Source organism: Rhinoderma darwinii, chromosome 5 (genome assembly GCF_050947455.1).
Source record: "Rhinoderma darwinii isolate aRhiDar2 chromosome 5, aRhiDar2.hap1, whole genome shotgun sequence".
Classification (NCBI taxonomy): domain Eukaryota; kingdom Metazoa; phylum Chordata; class Amphibia; order Anura; family Rhinodermatidae; genus Rhinoderma; species Rhinoderma darwinii.
Genome location: NC_134691.1, coordinates 154,396,145 through 154,404,007, shown reverse-complemented (window position 1 = coordinate 154,404,007; position 7,863 = coordinate 154,396,145).

The window sequence follows — 7,863 nt, the reverse complement described above, 5'->3', positions numbered from 1 at the left end:
CAAATATATTATAGCACTTCATACCTGGAAACACTCCTGTTTTTCGCGAGACGGTCAAAGAGGTAAGGTTGATGCAAATTTGCATTAAAAGGTATTTCTGGCAGTGTTGTGGGGCATTTTTGGTCTTCAAATGTGCCGTGATTTGGGATTCAAATGTAGGTAAGTATGTGAAATGCATCATTTTAGCTGACTCAATGCATCATAAGACACTATTGATAAATTCTCCTCATTGTCTTTGCTGCAATGGATATCCTTGCTTTAACCCACTGTTGCAGGAAGCTGGAAAGTTTTTGTCCAAGTTTGAGAAGTGTAGATTCATATACTGCTTCACCCAGTCTCTAATATTCTACCGCCATACATTTTTATCATAGCTTTTAAATAATGTCAACTTGTACACATCATGGCTTTCTTTGGATGTGTAAGATTTTTATTATAATCCAAAACAAAGGCCTAGTTTTCTGCTCAAAAGTTTGTATCTACTTGTTGGTTTTGTTTGGCTGGTATCTTGTGAAAACAATCTTTGTTTTAGTTTAGCATGGTCTTTACTTAGAGCAAAGAAGCATGTCTGATGCATAGGGGACTTAGATTGTGTCTGGTGGAAGTATGTAAGGTGTCACGCCTCAGTCCTTGAGGAATTATAGGGGGAAGAAAAATAAAGGGGGATGGTAAAAGTCCTCTTATGTGTTTCTCGTGACATTTTGTCTGAATAAATATGTAAATAATATAATTATTTACGTGTGCAAGTACTCAACTTGGCGTAAAATGCAGAAGAGTTATAGAAATAATTTAGCAGCCTATGTATTTACAATGAATTAGTCACATGACAGAGGCACAAACCTATAGGAATGGAGTATTTTATCATTTGTTTTATTTGTTTATGAAAAATTAATTTATTATGATGAATAGAATATCATTAAGTGATATTTGAACAATCAAAATCGAACTTTATGCCCCGGCCTCGTTTTGTATTAATATTTTCTACATTGTTATTTTTCTTTTGTTGTCTTTATTCACATTCCTTGCCCCTTTTCTTTCAGAAAATGTGTGGAAAGAGGAAACCTATTGGAATGTGGCTGTTTGTGTGTTCCCTGTTTGCTGCACAATTACTTCATAGCCATGGACAGGAGTATTCAGGACATGATTCAGGTAAATCCACACTTTAATGGAATCTATTGTCAGAAAATTACCTATTGTTTAAATAATATTTTTATGTTAAACATATTTTTCTTTTTTTAAAACAAAGGTTAGTGGTATTTTTCTTCATTTTTCCTGTTACTATCCATATAAAAAAAATCCTGGAAAATTGCCATTTTCACTCTGGCCACTGAGCTTCACATTAGACTCACACTTCCTGTTCCGTAGAGATCACTTCTCAGCAGTCATCTCATTATCATCACAAACAGGATTACAATGCTGGATGTAGATAACACCGGACCAGTAGCATAATTTAAAGCTCCTGAGTCCCAATACAAAATCTGTAACAGGGCCCCCACCTACCATGTTCTGTTTATAATACTCAAGTCTTCTTACGGGGCAGATGGGCACAAGGGCCCAGGTGTGACTGTAGCCTCTGCACCCCCCCCCCTATAGCTAAGGCCCTGCACAGGATCACAGAATTGACAATAGGTAATGGGGTCAGATCACCTCCTCCCCCTCCCTGCATAGCAATCTCTGCATGTCATAGAGCATGTGACAACACTCTCCCATAGTCAATAGATTGTTTCTGTGGTTTCTATGTGGCTGTTGGAAAGCTAATCTCTAAAATAGAGTTTCCCAACCTTTTCAGGCTCGAGGCGCCCCTGGAAATAAAAAAAATTCCTCCGGGCTTCCCTACCAAAAATGTTTTACAAAAAGACAAAAAAACGGCTAAAAACAATCACTACACTCTTAGGGTATGTTCACATGGCATGTTTGTTTTTGTAAGGCAGAGAAAAATTCTGCCTCAAAATTCCTTTGGGAATTTTGAGGCAGATTTTGAATTGACAGCATTGTTTGACGCTTTTTCTCTGCGTTTTTTTGCGGTGTGTTTTGCCCACATTTTTTTTAAGTTGTTGAAGCTAAGGCAAAAACCGCAGGCAAAAAAGCACTCCAAAAGAGCACCACAGGTTTTTTCTGCCTCCTATTGGAAACCACTCCAAGACCATCAACCCCAACTCACAGTAAAATGACTATCAAGCCCCCACTCACAGTAAAATGACCATCAGCCCCCACTCACAGTAAAATAACCATCAGCCCCCCCACTCACAGTAAAATAACCATCACCCCCCACTCACAGGAAAATGACCATCAGCCCCCCACTCACAGTAAAATAAACATCAGCCCCCACTCACAGTAAAATAACCATCAGCCCCCCCCTCTCAGAGTAAAATAACCATCAGCCCCCCACTCACAGTAAAATGACAATCAGCCCCCCACTCACAGCAAAATGACCATCAGCCCCCCACTCACAGTAAAATGACCATCAGCCCCCCACTCACAGTAAAATGGCCATCAGCCTCCCCTCTCAGAGTAAAATAACCATCAGCCCCCCACTCACAGTAAAATGGCCATCAGCCCCCCCTCACAGAAAAATGACCATTAGCCCGCCACTCACAGTAAAATAACCATCAGCCCCCCCACTCACAGTAAAATTACCATCTGCCCCCCACTCACAGTAAAATTACCATTAGCCCCCCCCCTCACAGTAAAATAACCATCAGTCCCCCCTCACAGTAAAATAACCATCAGCCCCCCACTCACAGTAAAATGACCATCAGCCCCCCACTCACAGTAAAATGACCATCAGCCCCCCCCCCACTCACAGTAAAATGACCATCTGCCCTCCACTCACAGTAAAATTACCATTAGCCCCCCCTCACAGTAAAATAACCATCAGCCCCCCCCTCACAGTAAAATAACCATCAGCCCCCCCACTCACAGTAAAATGACCATCAGCCCCCGCTCTAGTAAAGTGACCATCACAGACAGGAAGTGTGCTTATTCCTGGGAGAGAAATAAATAAGGAGGTATAATATGAGAAGACTACAACTCCCTGCATGTTCAGACTGTTATTATGGGATATCAAAGGACATTACAAGGAGGAGGTATAAGACGAGAGAACTACAACTCCCAGCATGTCCAGGCTGTTATTATGCGACATCACAGGACATTACAGGGCGGAGGTATGAGATTAGAGAACTACAACTCCCAGCATGTCCAGACTGTTGTTATGTGATATCAGAGGACATTACAGGGAAGAGGTATAAGAGGAGAGAACTATAACTCCCAGCACATCCAGACTGTTGTTATGTAATATCAGAGGACATTACAGGCAGGAGTATAAGAGGAGAGAATTACAGCTCCAAGCATTCCCCTGGCTCCAGTTCTCACACAACTGCTAAAAAACGATATAAGAAATACTTACCGTGTCTAGGTCCCGCAGCGTTGGCTCCTCTCCCTCCGTCAGGCTCTTCTAGTGGGAAGTGGCGGGCGGTACTTGTAGCAGACGTACGTGCGTCACGTCTGCTACAAGGATAGTTGGCGTAAGCGTCAGGGCGGAGCTTGTAGCAGACGTGCATACGTCACGTCTGCTACACAAATAAACTAAGTAAGCGTCAAGGGCGGAGCATGTAACAGACGTGCGTGTGGCACGTCTGCTACCAGCAAAAGTTTTTTTTTGCAGTGGCCGAGCGGAGTGTCGCGGCACCCGTGGACGGTTCTCCCGACACCCCAGTGTGGCGCGGCACCCGTGGACGGTTCTCCCGACACCCCAGTGTGGCGCGGCACCTCGGTTGGGAATCACTGCTTTATACTGATGTTCACAGCTGACAGCAGCAGCTCAGGCAAGATGAGCGTTTCTAAATCAGTAACATTCTGGAAATACATTACTGTACACTATTCCTACAAGAATACAAAACCAGTAAAGGCCCCTTTAATTATCGGGCAAACAAGCGTTCCTAGAATTGCCGATAATTGCCCTGTGTAAACTGGGCAGCGATCAGCAGATGAACGAGCAAATGACAGTTTAATTTCTGACAAACTACTGATTATATGAAGATTCTTCAGATATTTTAGCACAGAAAAATATGGATTTGACCATTTATTTTTATTTTTTTTAAAGCTGATTACTGTTAACCAGCTGCATAAACAAATATTTTGTAATGGTGTCACCTTAAGACTGTCGAAAAAGCAATTTTTGGAATTGATACCGGACAGAGACTAGCATTTCATGTAAATGGCTGCAGGCGCTTCGTGTTAACGTGAATGTTTTTAATGATGATGATATTTACTACTATAAATATTCAATAAGTTACACATTCACTGTAGTGTGTGTTTACAACTATGCATCATTTCACAACTCCTCTATGACATGAGTAACCCCCTGACCTGTTCTGGTGAATATCACTTGCCTGGTCTACATCATTATTGTCAATTATTCTACCCATGACATGGAATCTTAATTGACATAAGGGAAACCAATGTTAAAAGCCGTTTACACTAATTACAGCAATCACAGTTTGTGGAAAGTTAAAATGATGACTGGGCCACTAAAATGCTAGTTGACAAAATGCACAGATGAATAAAAGCTATTTAGAAAATAAAACAGTGATCATATGCAGGTGTCACGAACTGTGGGTGTGTGGAACCACTGGGCCGCACCTACGTAGAGGGATAGCAGCTGGCCAAACAACAGTGTACCATGTCAATATATATAGTCCAAGATATATAGTCCAAGCACAAGGGTACCTGTCATAGTCCAGACAGTAGTAACAGCTAGACACAGACAACACCTTTGGCAGCAGGTGATGCAAGAAGTGGTGGAGGACACCAGACGTGATGTAACACAGCAGGCGTAATAGACATCACAACGCGACTCCACACTAGAGATGGCACGAGAACAAGTACAGCATGGGATACAGGTAGTAGGGCACAGGGAACAGGACACATCTACGGGACCATTTGCAAGACTAACAGAGGAATACAAACAACGCTCAGGCAAGGAGTAAAAGGGCAGAGACCTTCTTATAGTCCAGGGTGATCATGGGCTTATTAATGATGTTTTACATGTGCGCACTGGCCCTACGGGACACAGTAGAGTGGAGCGGAAGTGAGCGCTGGCGTCTCCAGAGGAGGAGATGGGGGCCAACGCTCACAAGTCCATGGCTGTGGACGTCAAGGGGTGAGTAATCCCGACGGTCCGCGGCCACGGATGCTACAGTATCCCCACTCTTACGCCCCCTCTTCTTGGGACCAGAGCGAGAGAGGAACTTCTTAATGAGGGTACGGGCATTGAGGTTCTCTTCTGGCTACCAGGACCTCTCCTCTGGACCAAACACCTTCCAATCCACCAAATAAATAGTCCTTCCTCCTACTCTCTTGAAGTCCAGGATCTCCTTTGCCTCGAACATATCTGAAGAACCGCTGTGGGTAACTGCAGGACTAGGAGTTTTATTGTAAAGGTTCAGAACCACAGGCTTCAGGAGGGACACATGAAAGGAGTTGGGGATTTTGAGGGTAAGAGGCAGCTGAAGCTTAAAGGAGACTGGGTTAATTTGATGCAGGATCTCAAAAGGTCCGAGGAACCTGGGAGCAAATTTGTATGAAGGCACCTTCAGACGGATATTCCTTGAGGACAGCCAAACTTTGGTACCCGGAAGATACGCTCTTCTTCTTGTATCCGCCTTTTGCTTAATGCGATCGACTTCCAGCAGAATAGAGGAACGGGTCTGTTGCCAGATTTTCAGAAAATCCCCAAATGCAGAGTCACCTGCGGGTACCTGAGATGTAGCCGACACAGGAAGAGGGATTCGTGGATGTTGGCCGTAGACCATGAAGAACAGTTTGGAAGCAGTGGACTCACTTGTGTAGTTGTATGAGACCTCGGCCCATGGAAGAAGCTGTACCCAGTCATCATGCTGCATGGAGATGAAGTGGCGAAGATAATACTCCATGAATTGGTTAATCCTCTCGACTTGGCCATTGGGGTAGGGATGGTAGGCTGTGGAAAAGTCCAACTTCACATATAGGAGTTTATAGAGGGCTCTCCAGAATTTCAAGGTGAACTGAACCCCCCCCCCCCCCGATCAGACACGATATGAAGGGGCAGGCCATGCAAGCGGAAGATGTGCAAGATGTGTAACACACACCGTGCCCCCTGTAGATATTGCCCCCCATAGAGCCCCCTGTAGATAGTGCCCTACATAGATCCCCCTGCATATAGTGCCCCACATATAGCTCCCCCTGTAGATAGTGCTCCACATATATCCCACCCATGTAGATAGTGCACCGCATATAGCCCACCCCTGTAGATAGTGCCTCACATATAGCTCCCCCTATAGATAGTGCTGCACATATAGCCCACCCCTGTATATAGTGTCCAACATATAGCCCACCCCTGTAAATAGTGCCTTACATATAGCTCCCCCTATAGATAGTGCTCCACATATAGCCCACCCCGTATATAATGTCCAACATATAGCCCACCCCTGTAGATAGTGCCTCACATATATCTCCCCCTATAAATAGTGCTCCACATATAGCCCACCCCTGTATATAGCCCTCTCTCTTCTGAGCAGGTCTGCTGGGGTGGTAGGACGCAAGCGGCGCGATGATGCTTGCGTCGTTTAAAGGCGCTGATCGACAGGGGTGGTCATTCTGCCCTGCCAATCAGTGCTTTTTATAGACGCAAGCAGCATTCAATGGCCGAGCACGGAACGTAGCTGGCCATTCATCTCTTATCCCTAGGATGGGGTGGCGACGGCTGGTTTCAGTAGCGCCTCCGCCCCCTCAGAGAGGCAGCAGGCCGCCATCATGGACGTTGAGGCTCTAGCGCCCCCCCCCACCTTCCCTTGCCTCGCCTGCCCCCCCCCCCAGCTACGCCCCTGATCTTAGATTAACCTCAAGCACCCTCTGGTACAATGAAGAGATCATGGTAAATTCTATGATGATGTGATGCCCAGGCCCTGATGCAGCAAAGCAGACCCAAAGTATAGCATTTTTACCACCATGCTGTGCAATTGGTATTGGGTTCTGGTTTTCGCCAAACAGGTCTTCTGGTACTGTGGCTATATAACTATCTTTGCCTTGTCTGTCAAGAGCACATTGTTCCAGAATTCCTGGTGTTTGCCTAGTTGTTCATGGACAAACTTTAGTCTTGTCTGATGTTCTTTTCAAACTGCAAAGGTTTCCACCTCCCATGTAGATCTAATCTGTGCAGCCTTATTCTAATGTAGACTCATGCACTTTGACATCAGTAGTGGCAAGAGTTACCGTTAGGTCCCATGATAAAATTCTAGTATTCTTAAAGACTTCTTTTAGCATCTTGTGCTCTGTTCTCAGGCTGAACTTGCTGAGAAGGTCTGGTCTGGTCAAGTTGAGAGTTGTTTGAAATCTTATCCAAACCACTGTTGATGTTTCGGACAGTGGAATAATGGATGTCGATCTTTTTAAATCCCTTTCCAGACTCATGGGCATGTTTAATGTTCTTTCTGAAGGCCTCAGAGAGCTCTTTGGATCTAGACATTGTCATGACACTTATTTTAAGTGAAAAGAGAAAACCAAAGAAACGAAATGTCTGAGGTGTAAATAAAACGGGTTCCTCCAAGATCCTCTCTGGTGCACCTAAATCTAATTTCAGGTATACATAAGAATAAAAGTGTACTTACTTTTTCCACAGAAATAAACTGTATATTATAGACCTATTTGTACATTATACTGTAGGTCATTTTATGACCTATAATAGTTCAAATATCATGCATGGTTTACAATTGTTTTCTCCTCTCTAATCGCCCAAGTATTACGTTCTTATGCTTATAAGTTTGTTTTTTCTCCAAGTAGATGACTTCCAAGAAGAGATCTATTCAGAAGGAAAGGCCAGAGGTCCGT